General features: G+C 46.7%; 1 protein-coding gene across 1 annotated transcript in view; it reads left to right on the forward strand.

Annotated features, from left to right (window-relative positions):
• Positions 1-18,974, forward strand: part of RBM44 (RNA binding motif protein 44) — a 213,163-nt gene that overhangs the window by 15,608 nt on the left and 178,581 nt on the right. Inside the window, exon 2 of the mRNA XM_056534838.1 lies at positions 17,704-17,796. The gene's annotated coding sequence lies outside the window, so the exon portion shown is untranslated. The remainder of the gene's footprint in view (positions 1-17,703; positions 17,797-18,974) is intronic.

Consider the following 18,974-nt stretch of genomic DNA (forward strand, 5'->3'; position numbering starts at 1 on the left):
CTCAGACAGCTGTTTGGGCATGCTGGGACTTGTAGTTTTGCAACAGCTGGAGGGCTACAGTTTGAGACCACTACACAGTGATCTTCAAACTGTAGCCCTCCAGATCTTGCAAAACTACAACTCCTAGCATGCCCACACAGCGATTTGCTGTCTGGGCATGCTGGGATTTGTAGTTTTGCAACATCTGGAGTAGGGATCGACCAATATCGTTTTTTTTTTTTCAGGGCCGATAATGATATTCGGTGGAGGTTAGGGCCGATAGTCGATAACTTATACCGATATTCCGGTATAAGTTATCGGCTATTTATCCCCCCGCGACACCGCTGCAGATCATTGATTTAAAGCGGGCGCTTTAAATCAATGCACTGCAGTGGCTTTTGCTGTGCCATAGGCCGCCGCCGCCACCCGCTTCTCTCCCCCTGCCTGTCCGGGGGTCCTGAGACCTATCACCGCCACCCCCGCACCGTGACCACCGCACCCGCCCACCTGACCCGCCGCACCACGATCGACTCCCCCCCCCCCCCCCGCAACGCACCGGCCCCATATCCCCGGTTTTAGAATTACCTGTTCCCAGGGTCCACTCCACATCTGGCTCCGGTGGCGTCCTCCTGAACTGTCACTGTGCGCACTGACGGTGACGTCACGTCGCGCACGTCACTCGTCATTGCGCACAGCGTAATGCAGGACGCAGCAGGAGCAAGAAGTAGCGTGGGTTCCTGGAACAGGTAATTATAAAACCGGGGATGGGGGAGGCAATGGGGCCGGGGCGGTGGTGGGTGCGGTGCGGCGGGTCGGAGGGGGGGGGGGCGGTGCGGCGGGTCAGGGGGTGGGGGGGTTTGGGTTGGGGGGCGGTCGCGGTGCGGGGCCTTATCTGCAAGGTAATTGCCGATACCGATAATGGCCAAAATCGTGATTGTCGGCCGATAATATCGGCCATACCGATAATCGGTCGATCTGGAGGGTCACAGTTTGGAGATCACTGTGCAGTGATGTTAAACTGGAGCTCTCCAGATGTTGCAAAACTGCACATCCCAGCATGCCCAAACAGCTCTCTCGGCATGCCTTGAGTTGTAGTTGCGTACCTCCAGATATTGCATAACTACATCTCTCAGCATCCCCTTCGGCGATCAGTACATGCTGGGAGTTGTACTCTTGCAACAGCTGGAGGCACGCTGGTTGGAAAATACTGAGTTAGGTAACAGAACCTAACTGAAGGTTTTCCAACCAGTGTGCCTCCAGCTGTAGCAAAAGTACAACTCCCAGTGCACGGTCTGTCAGTACATGCTGAGAGTTGTAGTTTTGAAACAGCTGGAGGTTTGCCTCCCCTATGTGAATGTACAGGGTACATTCACACGGGCAAGTTTACAGTGAGTTTCTTGAAGTTTGAGCTGCGGCAAATGTTTCGCCGCAGCTCAAACTCCTACAGGGAAACTTATCGTAACCTGCCAGTTCTAATGTACCCTAAAAACACTACACTAACACATAATAAAGGGTAAAGCACTACATATATACCCCCTTACACTGTGCCCCCCAATAAAAATGAAAAACTTATTGTACGGCAGTGTTTCCAAAATGGAGCCTCCAGCTGTTGCAAAACAACTCCTCCCAGCATTTCTGGACAGCCACTGACTGTCCAGGCATGCTGGGAGTTTAGCAACAGCTGGAGGCACCCTGTTTGGGAATCACTGGTGTAGAATACCCCTATGTCCACCCCTATGCAATCACTAATTTAGTCCTCAAATGCGCATGGCGCTCTCTTACTTCAGAGCCCTGTCGTATTTCAAGGAAACAGTTTAGGGCCATATATGGGGTATTACCGTACTTGGGAGAAATTGCACTACAATTTTTTGGGGGCTTTTTCTCCTTTTACCCATTATGAAAAGGAAAAGTTGGGGGCTACACCAGCCTGTTAGTGAAAAAAAATATTTAAAAAAATTTACACTAACATGTTGGTGTTGCCCCATACTTTTAATTTTCACAAGTGGTAAAAGGGAAAAAAAGACCCCCAAAATTTGTAGCGCAATTTCTCCTGAGTATGGAAATACCCCATATGTGGGCGTAAAATGCTCAAATTTTAAATTTTTACAAGGGCTAATAGGAGAAAATGACCCCCAAAATTTGTAACCCCATTTCCTTCTTAGTATGGAAATACCCCATGTGAGTATTTACACCCCACTGACGTTCCTTCTTAGTATGGAAATACCACATGTGAGTATTTACACCCCACTGGCGTCCGACAGATCTTTGGAACAGTGGGCTGTGCAAATGAAAAATTACATTTTTCATTTTCACGGATCACTGTTCCAGAAATCTGTCAGACATCTGTGGGGTGTAAATGCTCACTGCACTCCTTATTACATTACGTGAGGGGTGTCGTTTCCAAAATGGGGTCACATGGTGGGGGGGGGGTTCCATTGTTCTGGCACTATGGGGGCTTTGTAAACACACGTGGCCTTCAATTCTGGACAAATTTTCTCTTCAAAATCCCAATGGCGCTCCATTACATCAAAGTTGGATCAGCCTGTAGTGTGGTTTTCCACTTTCATTTTGAGTGTGACTCCATATCCAGACCTCCATGATAAATTTGATTTCCATTGATAATTTTTGCGATTTCTCGATCGGCTCCATTGGGGGAAACAGACCATGGGTATATGCTGCTGCCACTAGGAGGCTTACCACTAGACAACAAGAAAACTCGGCCCCTCCCAGCAGGATATACCCACCCACAGGCACCTGAGCTAATCAGTTTTAGCTTAGTGTCAGTAGGAGGCAGACACAGGTCTGGAGTTCTCCAGACCTGGTTGCTTTTTTTTTCTTATTATTTTTGAGTTTAGGGATGTATAGTTAGAATTTTCTCTCCTTTTTTATTTCTTTTTAGGTGGTGTCTCAGCAACATAGCGTTCATTGTTTCCCCATTTGCGAAGAAGGGGCACATTCATAAAGTTATGCACTGTCAATCCCTTCTCACCATCAGTCAGCACCTGGGTCCGGGTCCCCCTACCTTCCCTGCACGTGTCGCTGTTTCAGCCCGGCCTTATACTAGTTGACTGAAGACATTAGGTACATTTTCTAAGGACAAGGGCGGAGACCTATCATCGTGTATTTTGTTGCGTAGTGACTTTCATGGTCTTTTTGTGTCTCTTTTGATTGAGCAAAAAGCAAGTACTCTTTTTTTTTTTTTTTTTGAGACGCATTTCCCCCCCCCCACAAATACGTTTATTTTTAACTCATTAACGACCATGAACATCTATGCTAGTCCAATGGCCACTAACTGGGTATGACGCGGGCTCCCGACTCGAGCCCGTGTCATCCGGCCGTCCCCCAGCTGATTCCTGTAGCTAGGGGCCGGCGTTAATAGCTGACATGCGGCAATCGGCTATTATCCCTTCAGATCGCCGCTGTCAAAGTTGACTATGGCATCTATAGATGCCTTTATCCTGTCCCTGGTGGTCGCCGGGGGGACGATGACGGACGGTTGTCATTTTTGGTCACTTTTTATACCATTAAAAAAGGAATGAAGAGCAATCAAAAATTCGCTCCGATGCTCATGGTTATGTATAGGACGTAAAAGCACGTCCTGGTGCGTTAAGTACCACCTCACCTGACCTGCGTCATTAAGGGGTTAAATATTCCCCCACTAACCATTGCACCACACCATTGTATAACAATAAAGATTAAAAGTCCTGAAGCAATACAGCAAACTTTTAGGAAATATAAATGTTCAGCCAAACAGCCAACTCTATACTCCCTTCATGGCATTTTTTTTTAAGCCAAAAATGCTGTGGCTAGATGTTGGCTGGGAGTCAAAAGGGAAATATAAAAAATGGCATACACATGTGACTCTTTTTTTTGTGTGTGTTTTTTTTTCAGCCTATTGTGTTTTTTTTTTTTTTTTTTTTAGGGTCCGTGGCAGTTTTCCAAAATCGCAACTTGCAGAGTATGGTGCTTTTTATTATATATATATATATATATATATATATATATATATATATATATATATAATATAATATAATATGCCAGAACAAAAAGGCTGTGTGTATATGCTGTGGTGTTTTTTGCCCCAATCCTTCACTTGAAAACCTTGTCACATGATGAAAGAATAACAAAACTTCAGATCACGGCGCAAAAAATGAGCCATCATACCACCCCGTACGCAGAAAAGGTTATAGGGGTCAGAAGAGGACAATTTTAAATGTATACATTTTCGTGCATCTAGTTATGATTTTTTCCAAAAGTACGACAAAATCAAACCTAGGGTATCATTTTAACCGTATGGACCTACAAAAGTGTTATTTTTTACAGGAAAATTTACGACGTAGAAACAGAAGCCCCCAAAATTTACAAAATTGTGTTTTTTCTTCAATTTTGTCACACAATGATTTTTTTTCCCGTTTCGCCGTAGGTTTTTGGGTAAAATGACTGATGTCATTACAAAGTAGAATTGGTGGCACAAAAAATAAGCCCTCCTATGGATTTTTTAATTGAAAGGGTTATGATTTTTAAAAGGTGAGGAGGAAAAAAATAAAGTGCAAAAAACAGAAAAACGCTTGGTCCTTAAGGGGTTAATTCAAAAATACACAATCAAAAAGGACACTTAGGAAAGTGTTCTACCGAGACAGCTGGGGGATTCAAGAGCCATCCCTCAACACTGCTAATCTACAATTACTCCCATCATGGGAGTAGACCGGTTGGGGACCGGAGCCGGATGCCTACTGAAATCGTTCAGCAGGCATCGCGGCATATCGCCCAGGGGGGGGGGTCTTTATGTCGGCGATGGCCGCAGATCGCTGGACAATTCAGTCCAGCGATCTGCGGCAATATCGGGTCTCCAGTGACCCGCTGATCGGGGCCGTCTCTGATGGCCCCGAACAGCCATAGCCAGCAGGGGTGAGGTGGCACTGGTGCCACCTCACGATGGCCCTGATTCGTCGGCCGGTTTACCGGCCGACCAATCAGGGCGCCTGCTTCGGGTGTCACTCCCGCAACCCGCTATGCCCCTCTTCCGGAGGACGTGAGCGGGTGTGGGACGTGGACCCCGGGAGCTGGGGACCCCGATCCCCGGCGTTAATGTTGGGATCGGGGCCCCAGGAGTGGCGGCGGCGGAGAGGCGAGTGACTGACCTGTGTCCTGGAGCAGCAGCAGGAGGTGAGTGACAGCCTCCTGCTGTTGCTTAGCAACAGCTCCCAGCATGCAAAAAGGGCATGCTGGGACTTATAGTTTTGAAACAGCTGGAGGCACATTTTTTCTATGGAAAAGTGTACCTTCAGCTGTTGCAAACTACAACTCTCAGCAGTCACCGTACACCATGCACCGTACATGCTGGGAGTTGTAGTTTTGCAACAGCTGGAGGCACACTGATTGTGAAACACTGAGTTAGGTCACATACTCAGTGATACATAACCAGTGTGCCTACAGCTGTTGCAAAACTAAAACTCTCAGCATGTACAGTCTGTCAGCGCATGCTGGGAGTTGTAGTTTTGCAACAGCTGCATGTTCCCCCCCCTCCCCAGTGTGAATGTACAGGGTACACTCACATGGGCGGAGGTTTACAGTAAGTATCCGACTGCAAGTTTGAGCTGCGGCAAATTTTCTGCCGCAGCTCAAACTGCCAGTGAGAAACTACTGTGAACCCCCGCCCGTGTGACTGTACCTTAAAAACACTACACTAACACAAAATAAAATAAAAAGTAAAAAACACTGCATATACACCCCCCCCTAAACAGCCCCCCTCCCCAATAAAAATGAAAAACGTCTGGTACGCCACTGTTTCCAAAACGGAGCCTCCAGCTGTTGCAAAACAACAACTCCCAGTATTGTCAGACAGCCGTTGACTGTTCAGGCATGCTGGGAGTTTTGCAACAGAAGTAGGCACCCTGTTTGGGAATCACTGGCGTAGAATTCCCCTATGTCCACCCCTATGCAAGTCCCTAATTTGGGCCTCAAATTGCCATGGCGCTCTCACTTTGGAGCCCTGTCGTATTTCAAGGCAACAGTTTAGGGTCACATATGGGGTATCGCCGTACTCGGGAGAAATTGTGTTACAAATTTTGGGGCTATTTTCTGCTTTTACCCTTTTTAAAAATGTAAAATTTTTGGGAAAACAAGCATTTTAGGTAAAAAAAATATATATTTTTCTTACATATTCAAAAGTCGTGAAACACCTGTGGGGTATAAAGGTTCACTTAACCCCTTGTTATGTTCCCCGAGGGGTCTAGTTTCCAAAATGGTATGCCATGTGGGTTTTTTTTTTTGCTGTCCTGGCACCATAGGGGCTTCCTAAATGCGGCATGCCCCCAAAGCAAAATTTGCTTCCAAAAAGCCAAATGTGATTACTCCTCTTCTGAGACCTGTAGTGCGCCAGCAGAGCACTTTTCACCCCCATAATGGGGTGTTTTCTGAATCAGGAGAAATTGGGCTTCAAATTTTGAGGGGTAGTTTCTGCTATTACCCTTTTTAAAAATGTAAAATTTTTGGGAAAACAAGCATTTTAGGTAACAATTTTTTTTTTTAACATTTGCAAAAGTCATGAAACACCTGTGGGGTATTAAGGCTCACTTTACCCTTTGTTATGTTCCCTGAGGGGTCTCGTTTCCAAAATGGTATGCCATGTGTTTTCTTTTTTCTGTTCTGGCACCATAGGGGCTTCCTATACGCAACATGCCCCCCAAAAACCATTTCAGAAAAACGTACTCTCCAAAATCCCCTTGTCGCTCCTTCACTTCTGAGCCCTCTACTGCGCCCGCCAAACACTTGTCATAGACATATGAGGTATGTGCTTACTCGAGAGAAATTGGGCTACAAAAACAAGTAAACAGTTTCTCCTTTTACCACTTGCAAAAATAAAAAAAATTGGGTCTACAAGAACATGTGAGTGTAAAAAATGAAGATTTTGAATTTTCTCCTTCACTTTGCTGCTATTCCTGTGAAACACCTAAAGGGTTAAAACACTGACTGAATGTCATTTTGAATACTTTGGGGGGTGTAGTTTTTATAATGGGGTCATTTATGGGGTATTTCTAATATGAAGACCCTTCAAATCCACTTCAAAACTGAACTGGTCCCTGAAAAATATCGAGTTTGAAAATTTTGTGAAAAATGGGAAAATTGCTGCTGAACTTTGAAGCCCTCTGGTGTCTTCCAAATGTAAAAATTTGTCAATTTTATGATGCAAACATAAAGTAGACATATTGTATATGTGAATAAAAAAAAATGTATTTGTAATATACATTTTCCTTACAAGCAGAAAGCTTCAAAGTTAGAAAAATGCTAAATTTTCACATTTTTCTGCAAATTTATGGATTTTTCACCAAGAAAGGATGCAAGTTACCACAAAAATTTACTACTATTTTAAAGTAGAATATGTCACGAAAAAACAATCTCTGAATCAGAATGATAACTAAAAGCATTCTAGAGTTATTAATGTTTAAAGTGACAGTGGTCAGATGTGCAAAAAACGCTCTGGTCCTTAAGGACAAAATGGGCTTGGTCCTGAAGGGGGTTAAAGGGGTACTCCGCCCCTAGACATCACGAGGGGCGGAGCCGTGATGTAGTGATGCTCCGGCCCCTGTATCGCCCGTCATTACGCACAGAGCGAACTCGCTCTGTGCAGTAATGATAGCGCGGTGCCGCATCGGTGATCCCGGGGGTCCCCAGCAGCGGGACCCCGGCGATCTGACATCTTATCCCCTATCCTTTGGAAAGGGGATAAGATGTCAGATCACCGGGGTCCCGCTACTGGGGACCCCCGGGATCGCCGCTGCGGCACTGCGCGCTCATTACTGCACAGAGCGAGTTCGCTCTGTGCGTAATGATGGGCGATATAGGGCTGGAGCATCGTTAGATCATGGCTCAGCCCCTCATGATGTCACAGCCCGCCCCCTATATACAAGTCTATGGGAAGGGGCGTGGGGGTCGTCATAGACTTGCATTAACCCCTTAAGGACTCAGGGTTTTTCCGTTTTTGCACTATCGTTTTTTCCTCCTTACCTTTTAAAAATCATAACCCTTTCAATTTTCCACCTAAAAATCCATATTATGGCTTATTTTTTGCGTCGCCAATTCTACTTTGCAGTGACATTAGTCATTTTACCCAAAAATGCACGGCGAAACGGAAAAAAAATCATTGTGCAACAAAATCGAAAAGCGCCATTTTGTAACTTTTGGGGGCTTCCATTTTTATGTAGTGCATATTTCGGTAAAAATTACACCTTATCATTATTCTGTAGGTCCATACGGTTAAAATGATACCCTACTTATATAGGTTTGATTTTGTCGCACTTCTGGAAAAAATCATAACTACATGCAGGAAAATGTATACGTTTAAAAATGTCATCTTCTGACCCCTATAACTTTTTTATTTTTCCACGTACAGGGCTGTATGAGGACTCAATTTTTGCGCTGTGATCTGAAGTTTTTATCGGTATGATTTTTGTTTTGATCGGACTTTTTGATCACTTTTTATTCATTTTTTAATGGTATAAAAAGTGACCAAAATTAACTTTTTTGGACTTTGGAATTTTTTTGCGCGTACGCCATTAACCACACGGTTTAATTAATGATTTATTTTTATAGTTCGGACATTTACGCACGCGGCGATACCACATATCTTTATTTTTTATTTTTTTTTACACTGTTTTATTTTTTTTATGGGAAAAGGGGGGTGATTCAAACTTTTATTAGGGAAGGGGTTAAATGACCTTTATTAACACTTTTTTTTTTTTACTTTTTTTTTGCAGTGTTATAGGTCCCATAGGGACCTATAACACTGCACACACTGATCTCTTACACAGATCACAGGCGTGTATTAACACGCCTGTGATCAGTGTTATCGGCGCTTGACTGCTCCTGCCTGGATCTCTGGCACGGAGCAGTCTTTCGCCGATCGGACACTGAGGAGGCAGGTAAGGGCCCTCCCGGTGTCCGGTCAGCTGTTCGGGACGCCGCGATTTCACCGCGGCGGTCCCGAACAGCCCGACTGAGCAGCCGGGTCACTTTCACTTTCACTTTAGAAGCGGCGGTCAGCTTTGATCGCCGCTTCTAAAGGGTTAATACCGCACATCGCCGCGATCGGCGATGTGTGGTATTTGCCGCGGGTGCCGGCTGTTGATTAGCGCCGGGACCGACGCGATATGATGCGGGATCGCGGCGCGATCCCGCTTCATATCGCGGGAGCCGGCGCAGGACGTAAATATACGTCCTGCGTCGTTAAGGGGGTGGGCCGTGATGTCACGAGGGGCGGAGCCATGACGTCATGCTGCTCCATCCCCTGTATCGTCCATCATTACGCACAGAGCGAACTCTCTCTGTGTAGTAATGAAAGCACGGTGACGCAGTGGCGATCCCCAGCAGCAGGACCCCGGCGATTTGACATCTTATCCCCTATCCTTTGGATAGGGGATAAGATGTCTAGGGGCGGAGTACCCCTTAAACTTGACTATGGGATTCTACTAGGGAAATCATATTTTATAATAAATGCCCCTTCCTGGATCCTCCCACTGCCCTATCTTCAGCAGCAGATCAGCACACAAACTGTTCAATACAGTAGACTGTTGGCTTCCCAGCCAGTAGTCCTGTGGTAATGACATGTATGTTGCCTTTCTTTCCTTCAAGGAATGTATAAATATATTCGCATATTAATCCAGAGGAGTCGGGGAGTCGGAGTCGGAAGCACAGAAAACTCCGGAGTCGGAACATTTATCTACCGACTCCACAGCCCTGCATCCGGCTACACTGCGTTCCCTGCCGGCTCCAGGCTCCTGTATATGCTATCATAATTCATTTTCGCTCATTCTCTTTTGAGCATTGTAGTTCGCCCGCAGAGCACTTTACATTCACATATGGGGTATTTCCATACACCAGCATTTTGGTGAAAAAAAAAAATATATTTTTTTTTATTTTTCCATCCAACTTTAACGAAAATTTGTCAGTCACCTGTTAAGGCTCACTATGGAAATGCTGGGAGTTGTTGTTTTGCAACAGCTGGAGGCTCTGTTTTGGAAACACTGCTGTACGATACGTTTTTCATTTTTATTGGGGGGGGGGGGGGACAGTGTAAGGGGGTGTATATGTAGTGTTTTACCCTTTATTTTGTGTTAGTGTAGTTTTCATTTTTTAGGGTGCATTCACTTGGGCTGGGGTTTACTGTGATTCCCGCTAGGAGTTTGAGCTGCAGCGGAAAATTTGCCACAGCTAAAACTTGAAGCAGGAAACTCACTGTAAGGCTCCTTTCACACTATGAGCATTCATCCGTTATTAAACATCCGTTTGCTGTGTAAAAAAGGACGAAATAACGGGTGCTAGACCCGTTATAATATTCCTCATGTATGGCCATTTTAACACCTCTGCCTACAGTCTCCCACACCCAGGACTACTACTACTCCCATCATGGAACAGACTTGTTTCCATGATGGGGAGTAGTAATTCCCTGGCTGCAGGAGTCTGCAGACAGCTGGGGAGGCTACATTAGTGTGTTTACTACTACCCCCATCATGGAACAGTCTGTTCCATGATGGGGGTTTTAGTACAGGGGCTGAGGGATTGATTGCACAGGGTCTGAGACCCGATGCTATCAGAAGTTATGAAGCAGGGGAGCGGGCGGCAATGTATGCAGCCCTGCTATGTATCGTGTGTTTTAACTTTCATTTTTAAATTCCCCGCGAGGAGCCCTGAATGGACTGTACCGAGGAGTTATTCAGGGCTCTCCGCGGGGAGTGGCAGCGGGGGCCATATCTATATTAAAAGCTCTGGGGGGCAAGATATATAGCGCTGCGGGGGGGGGGCGCAGACATATAGCCTATGTATCTAGCCCCCCAGCACATTTATAATATGCCCCCCCGCAGCGCATTAATAAAGATATGACCCCCGCCAGCGCATGTATATGTGTAAATATATATATTTATTTGTGTGTGTATATATATATTCCCCACCAGCGCACATATATATATGTAGATTATGTATATACCCCCCGCAGTGCATTAATCATGTGACGCCCACCAGCGCATTTATACATACATTTATTTATCTATCTATATATCTATATATATATATACACACACACACCACCGCAGCGCTATATGTGAAAAGCATTCTGTCGGCAGCGCATTGGGCCAGCAGCTGGCCGGCCCGATGATGCTGATAGAAATACTTTTCATACATAGCGCTGTGACAGCATATGTATATAGAAGCTCTGTGGGGGGGCAAGATATATAGTGCTGCATGGGGGGGGGGGGGGGGGACACATATAGCCTATATATCTAGCGTCTGCTGGGCCGATGATGCTAATAGAAATACTTTTCATACATAGCGCTGCAGCGGCAGATAACGCTATATGTCTGCCCCCAGCGCATCTATATACATATACCCCTTCAGCGCTATGAATGAAAAGTATATATATTAGCAGCACATAGTGCGATAGCGTTATCTGCTCCCCCCCCCCCCCCCCACAGCGCTTCTATATACATATGCCGCCGCAGCGCTATGTATGAAAAGTATTTCTATCAGCATCATCGGGTCGGCCAGCTGCTGGCACTATGCGCTGCTGATAGATATACTTTTCATTCATAGCGCTGCAGTGACATATTATGACATGCTCTGGGGGTGGGGTCACATTATAGATGCACTTCAGGGTTTTTGGTTAACTACCTATCATCGCGGTGCGTGCGTTGCAGGGATCCTGCCCCCTCCTTCTCATTGAGGTCTCTCTCACTGAACCCAGAAATGACCCCCCCCCCCCCCCAACAGACAGGTGGCTCTGCTGAACCCACTTGTCCTGCCTGTACCACTGCGTGCCCTGGCCCTCCTGGTATATCTTCCCAGGGCGTTCCACCGGAACCTGTGGGCTCTGCTCTCCCTACGGAATGGGTGTCTTCCCTCTCCCAGTCCGGAAGCCGGAATAGGCGCTCCCCTCATAGGTCACGGCACCCCAAAAACGCCCCTCTTCTAAGGGCCACTCTCCTGGTTGCCGTCCTAGGTCTTCAGATCTGTCTACCAAGTCCTTTTCGCCTTCATCCAAGGCGGTCACACCCGCTCCCACTCTCCTGGGGAACTGGAAGATGAGGCATCAGGTTCTGACTCGAGGACCGAACCAGCACGTCTGACATGGTAGATTACTTGGTCTCGGCCATCAGGGACACCTTTCACCTAGAGGACCCAGGAACTTCGGACCCAGCTCCAGAAGTTTACTTTAACCGCTCCCATCCCCCTCCTATGGTTTTCAGCTCTCATGCTGAATTTGACACCTTACTGTAAACTGCATGAAAGCATCCTGACAAGTGCTTTCAAGGGACTAAGAAGGCTTAGGCACAGTTTTCTTTTACCCAGGACCTCATTGCAAGATGGACATCTCCACCAACCGTGGATCCTCCATTTTCCCGCCTGTCAAATGTGACTACTCTGCCATTGGTGGATGCAGCATCCTTTAAGGACCCAGCGGACAAGAGGATTGAAAATCTGGCAAAATTCGCCTTTGAAGCAGCAGGTTTCTCTTTACTTCCTACCTTCGCCTTTCTGTCTGGGCTTTTCAACTCCGCCAGAGCATTTTGTCTGGGCCCTTCGGAAGATTTGGCGGATCTTGCACTCAAACTTTCCAATGCCAGAGACTTTATGTGCTCTGCTTCTATGCAGTTGGCCCGTTGTACGGCTTTTGCCACAGTTAATCTAGTGGCACTTCATCATTCAATGTGGCTCAAGGCTGATGCAGCTTCCAAGAAATCTCTTGCTGAGCTTCCTTTTACTCGGTCTCGACTTTTTGGAAAACGCCTGGATGAGATTATCTCAGGCGACTGGAGGGTAAGAGGTAAGTTTTTACCACAGAATAAGTCTCGACGTTCCGAGTCCCGAAGGAAGTCGACTTCCTTCCAGTTCTTTCGATTATATGTTATATGGCTCGAGTAGGGCGACCAGACCATCACCCTCACAGTATAAGCTCTTTCTTTCAAGACCCACCCTTCCTGGAAATCGGATAACTGTTCCGGCCGTCCCTCTGCCTGAAGTGACGCCCCCACCCGAAGATTCCTCTCGGGTAGGAGGGAGTTTGTCCCTTTTCTGGGACCTTTGGTCCGCCCATGTACAGGACTCTTGGGTTGTTTCCAACAGCTATCGAATCGAGTTTACTTCTTTTCCAAGGGATCGCTTTTTTTGTTCCTGCCAACCCCCCCGGTTCCACTTCCTTGGCAGTGACCTTTGGAGTCGCGCTACAGACCCTTCAAAGGAGCATTTTTCGGGCTTCTATTCAAACCTATTTATGGTTCCCAAGAAAGGGGGTTCTGTCTGCCCGATCCTGTATCTGAAGCTCCTCAACTGTCACCTCCTATGTCATTTCCGTATGGAGTATCTCCGTTCTGTTGTGGCATCCATGGATGAAGGGGAGTTTCTGTCCTTCTCGGTGGATATCCGAGACACCTACCTCCACATCCCTATTTTTCCAGCACATCAGCGATATCTTCCCTTCGCAGTTCCAGAGGGCCATTTTCAGTTTGTGGCCCTTCCCTTTTGCACTGGCCACAGCTCCAAGGGTCTTCACCAAGGTCCTGGTGGCAGTGATTGCCATGCTGCGAGCACTGGGTGTGTCCATAATTCCCTACCTGGTCAAGGCTCAGACCGGGGCCCAGAGTCAAGACAGTCTCTGTCTCACTCAGACCTTGTCCCGTTTCGGCTGGGTGGTCAGTCAGGACAAGTCCATCTTGTCTCCCACCTATTCTCTAATCTTCCTGCGACTCCAATTCGACACTGCAACCCCCCCCCCCCCCCGGATTCAGCTTCCGCTGAAAAGAGCCTTGTTCTATTATCTGGATTTCGGATTCTCCTGGGTCCTGTTCCAGTTTCCATTCGGTTCTGCATGGAAGTCCTGAGTCGGATGGTGGCGACTATGGAAGCCGTTCCTTTCACCCAGTTTCATTTTCGCCCTCTTCAATTTTCTCTTCTGTCCTGGTGGGATAAGTCTCCGCTATCCCTCGATCACAGGGCTTCCAGGACCTTCCAGGACTCTCCATTCCCTCCTGTGGTGGCTTCGGTCCCATCTTCTTTGTCAGGGGCGATCCTTTCTGCCCCTCCACTGGCAGGTCATCACGACGGATGCCAGTCTCAGCAGTTGGGGAGGAGTCTTCAGGGACTGGACGGTCCAGGGCCTTTGGTTCTCCCGGGAAGCTCTTCTCCCCATCAACATCCTGGAACTCAGATCAACCTACCCTTGCCTCCGCCATTGGGAGTGCCTTCTCCAGGACCATCCTATTCGTGTCCAGTCGGACAACTCCACAGTTGTGGCGTATGTCAATAGCCAGGGAGGCACATGCAGCTCAGCGGCGATGGCTGAGGTCTCCAAGATCCTTCTCTGGGCGGAGGTCAGAGTTCTTTCCAACTCGGCGATTCACATACCAGGGGTGAAAAATTGGGAGGTGGACTTTCTCAGCCGCTACTCAGCCGACCCCAGCGAGTGGTCTCTTCATTCAGAGGTGTTTTCGGACATCTCTCTTTGTGGCAAAATCTCGGGATCCCTTGGCCCTAGCCGTGGACACCCTGGTGATTCCCTGGTCGCACTTCGCCCTCCCCTATCTCTTCCCTCCTCTTCCTCTCCTTCCCAGGGTCCTGAGGAAGCTCAAAGCGGAGGGCATTCCCGCCATTCTCGTGGCTCCGGCTGGCCCAGGCGGGCGTGGTACGCTGACGTGGTTCGTCTAGTGAACGACGTGCTACTGCGCCTCCCTGCTCTCTTAGGGTCCCCTTTGTCACCCCAATTTACAGTTGCTGCATTTGACTGTGTGGCGGTTGAGACTGCGGTTCTGAGGGCCAGGGGGTTCTCTCCCCAACTAGTTCACACTATGATAAAGGCGTGCAAGCCCTCCTCTGCGAAGATTTACCACTGTACTTGGTGGTCTTATTTTTGTTTGTGTGAGTCTCACTCCTTTTCTCCAGTTACGTTCTCTCTCCCACGACTTCTTTCCTTTTTTCAGTCGGGGATAGAACAATGCTTGGCTCTCAGTTCCCTTAAGGGCCAAGTGTCTGCTCTCTCCATTCTCTTTCAGCATCCCCTGGGGTCTGATCCTTACTTCCGGACTTTTCTACATGGTGTGGCTCATGCGTCCCTGCCTTACAGATCCCCATACTCCCCCTTGGGATCTAAATCTGTTTCTCAGTTCCCTGCAGAGTACTCCCTTCAAACCTCTCGGGGACGTTTCTCTTCGTCATCTTTCCTGGAAAGTGGCCTTCCTCATTGTGGTCATTTCGATTATTAGGGTTTCGAAGCTGGCAGCCCTCTCCTGCAACTCTCCCTACCTGGTCTTACACCAGGACAAGGTTGTTTTTCATCCGGTTTCGTCCGTTTGTACGTCAGCTTACTTTCACCTAAATGAGGACATCGTCCTTCTGTCTTTGTCCTGCTACGTCTCATCCCAGGGAACGTTTTCTCCATGGGCTTGATGTGGTACGGGCAGTTCGGATTTTCCTCTTAGTCATTTCTTCCATTCACCAGTGTGAGCCCTTCTTTGTCCTTACGGAGAGTCATCGTAAGGGGCTTCTTGCTTCGAAGGCAACCATTTCACGGTGCATCTGTTCTGCCATTTCGGAATCTTACCGCTGCAAGGGAAAGACTCCTCCTTTCAGGGTCTCCGCTCATGCCACTCGTTCTGTCGGAGCCTCCTGGGATCTCCACAACAGGGCTTCAGCCTTGCAAATTTGTAAGGCGGCCACCTGGTCCTCTTTACACACTTTTACAAAATTGTATCAGGTACATACCTTTGCATCTGCTGATGCTAATCTGGGTCACAAGGTATTGCAGGTGGCTGTGGTCCAGCCTTCCACCTAAGTTAAATGGGCACTGTCGGATACAAAAACGTTTGATATGTTGTAAAGCATGCAAAACCATTAGGTTTTGCAATTGCTTTCATTAGAATTTTCAGTATTTCATACTGAAAAAGCCAGTCAAACAACTGTCCCCCCTTGCCTGATTGGACACATACTAGTCCTGCTGTGTTTGTGTCATGGACACACTTACTTGATTGACAGCTGTAAGCGCAGGGCTCACAGCTGGAGGAAAAATCCTCCCACTGTCAGCTTGTGTCCTGCTACTGTCAGTAAGGACAAGCTGGGAGTTGTAGTTTTGCTAATGCTAGGGGATATGTGAGCAGACAGCATACTGAGGGAGGGGGCGGAGACCTGCACAGTGAGACCACGCCCCCTCCCTTTGAGAGGAATTCAGACTTGTGAGCTACATTAAAAGTGTATTAAAAAAATAAAGGTGCTATACATAAAGATTTGATGCGCGTGGTCAGCATTAGGTACTGAGTGATAATTATAAATTATAATTTTGTTGGATCTGACGGGTACGCTTTAAAAAAAAACATTTACCCACCCCAGGGAATGCTTTGGTACGTCCCATGATCTGTGTCCCCCAATGGAGCCGATCGAGAAAAGTTGATTTTTTATGCTTACTGTAAAATCTCTTCCTCGCCGGATCCATTGGGGCACCCACCCACTTATTCTGGTGTTCCTGGTTCGGTAACCTGTTCGAGGGTGTTTTCAGTGAATTTTTATTCTGTGGTTTCCTCGGACAGTTACTGTTTTTTTTTTTTTTTTCCTTCTTGCCTGTCAGTCCTCTCCTACTGCTCTGGGACTAAGCTGATTAGCTCAGGTGCCTGTGGGCGGGTATACCCTGCTGGAAGGGGACGACTTTTCTTGTTGCCTAGTGTCAAGCCTCCTAGTGGCAGCAGCATATAGCCACCGTCTGTGTCCCCCAATGGAACCTCCGAGGAAGAGATTTTACGGTAAGCATATAAAATCTACTTTTTGTTGTCAGCACATTCAACTATGTAAAGACGAAAGTATTTCATACGATTAGTTCATTCAGATCTAGGATGTGTTATCTTAACATTCGAAACATTATAGATTGGACTTTGTGTCAGGAGAAGATATCGTTTTTTGCCGCAAGGTTCTTTCTGCTGTTGTCCCTCCCTAAATTCTTCTTCTGTTACTTGCTTAGAGGCGCTGTGGTGGAGATGAGGGTGAAAATGGTGACCAATAATTAGATTTCTACCAAATCTCCACAACAGCACCCAAGCATCCCACCCTTTGTTTTGTTTTGTCTGTCTTATCGCACTATTTATTTCCTTCTTGGTGTTCTTTGTAAATATACTTGTGAGAGGAGGAAGGGGTGGGGTTTTAACCTCTGTTTTCCCTGTCACAATCAGGATAGTCCAGGGTCATTTCGTAGAAATTGTAGAAATCAAATTCAGCTAGTATAATTCAGTCGTTCCACTTTTTCATAAAATTCTGCCATTTTTCAACCAACATTTGTCACGAAATACAATATGTCACGAAAAAAAATCTCTGAGTTGATTGGATCAGTAAAAGCATTGCAAAGATTACCACATAAGACCAAAGCGTGAAAGGATTACTATGCCTCGTGCACTTGACAGAGCTGGTATCAACTATGGCTCCAAGATGCAGCATTAAAGCGAACATGGCACATTGTAATTTTTTCTCCCTGTCTGATTCAGTATAATATGTCCCTATAACTACTTTGAGTGACCTGTTTCTTTTCTTTACAAAATTAGCCATTTACAGTCATAAGACAGGACAATGACTTGCACTACATACATTACTAAGTATTCAGATATATCTTTCCAGATACCTTATCAACTTCCACTTTTCACTGTAATGCAGGAAATATGCTACACTGCGGAAATTATATGCCTGTACCTTTTGCGCATTCAACAGTTGGGTTTTCTGTGACATTTCCAGTCATCCCCTACCAGAATACAGATGTAACAGAGTTTTCTGAAGAAAAAAAATCAGTGTGTAGTTATTCAGGTAAGTTTATCCCTTTTGCAATTGTTAACATTTTAACAAAAAAAAGAGCCTGATATGTTATACTCCCCTCATGGTTCCCAGCAGTCTGTCCCCAACATGTAGGCAGGGCCGGAGCTACCATAAGGCAGCTGCCTTAGGGAGCTGGCAGTTGGGTTATGGAAAAAATCTGAATCTTGGCAAGGGATTCAGATGAAACCCTGCTCTAGTACTGTACACAGGCTGCGCTCTGCTTACCCTGCATGCCTCATGCAATGAGATGTAAAAAGAGAAACACAGGCGCTCCATGTGGAGTATCGCCAGTATTCCAGTGGAGGGGGAAGGGAATAGGCAGTCGCTTAACAACTCAGGTTGTGTACCTGCATACACAACAATGGAGAGCATTTTTATGGGAAACATATATCCCATCTGCAGCCTTCCTGATGTAAACGTGCATTGTAGAATAGACCAAGACTTCAAAAAAGTTCAGGAATTTGCCGGCGCTGACCAGGATAGAAACAACGGACTTTGTTTCTAACCTGGCCAGCGCTGGCTAATTCCTGAACTCTTTTTTGAAGTCTTGGTCTATTCTACAACATGCAATTAGATGTAATCATGCCCGGTGTGTAGGACAAACAGAGCACCTTTTGAGGACTAGTCCTGCACCTCTTCAGGAAGAAGAGGAGGCCCTGGTGTGAGCATGGGAGACGAAGGAAGGTGAGTCGGATTTCTATTTAAAGGGGGGGGAAGAAGTAAAAAAAAAAAAAAAAAAAAAAAAAGGTAAGGATCGCTCTCTCGTGTAGTGGGGAAGTGGTTGGATGGCAAAAAACCACTGCACCCAAAGTAATGTGATGTACTGCTGAGGTAGCAGCGACAGCAACTCACCTGGGAGGAGTGGAAGGCAGTCAGGGCAGTTGTGCAGCTCGAAACCCCTATCCCTTTCGGCACTAGCATGTGCTTTCCTCAGGTCCACAAAGGATAAATGTGTGACGTCCTGTAGCCTGTGTTGTGCTAGGATGGCGTGGCCACGCCATCTTAGCACAACACAGGCTACAGGACGTCATACATTTATCCTTTTAGGATTTGTTTTGTGGACCTGAGGAAGGCACATGCTAGTTTTGTCCTATCGCTTTGAACCTTAATAAACTGTCCTGTGCTAGAGTGGCGTCCTGAATCCTTTTCTCAATAGCAGCAGCGCTCGT

The sequence above is a fragment of the Hyla sarda genome, chromosome 8 (assembly GCF_029499605.1).
Source record: "Hyla sarda isolate aHylSar1 chromosome 8, aHylSar1.hap1, whole genome shotgun sequence".
In the NCBI taxonomy this organism is placed as follows: Eukaryota; Metazoa; Chordata; class Amphibia; order Anura; family Hylidae; genus Hyla; species Hyla sarda.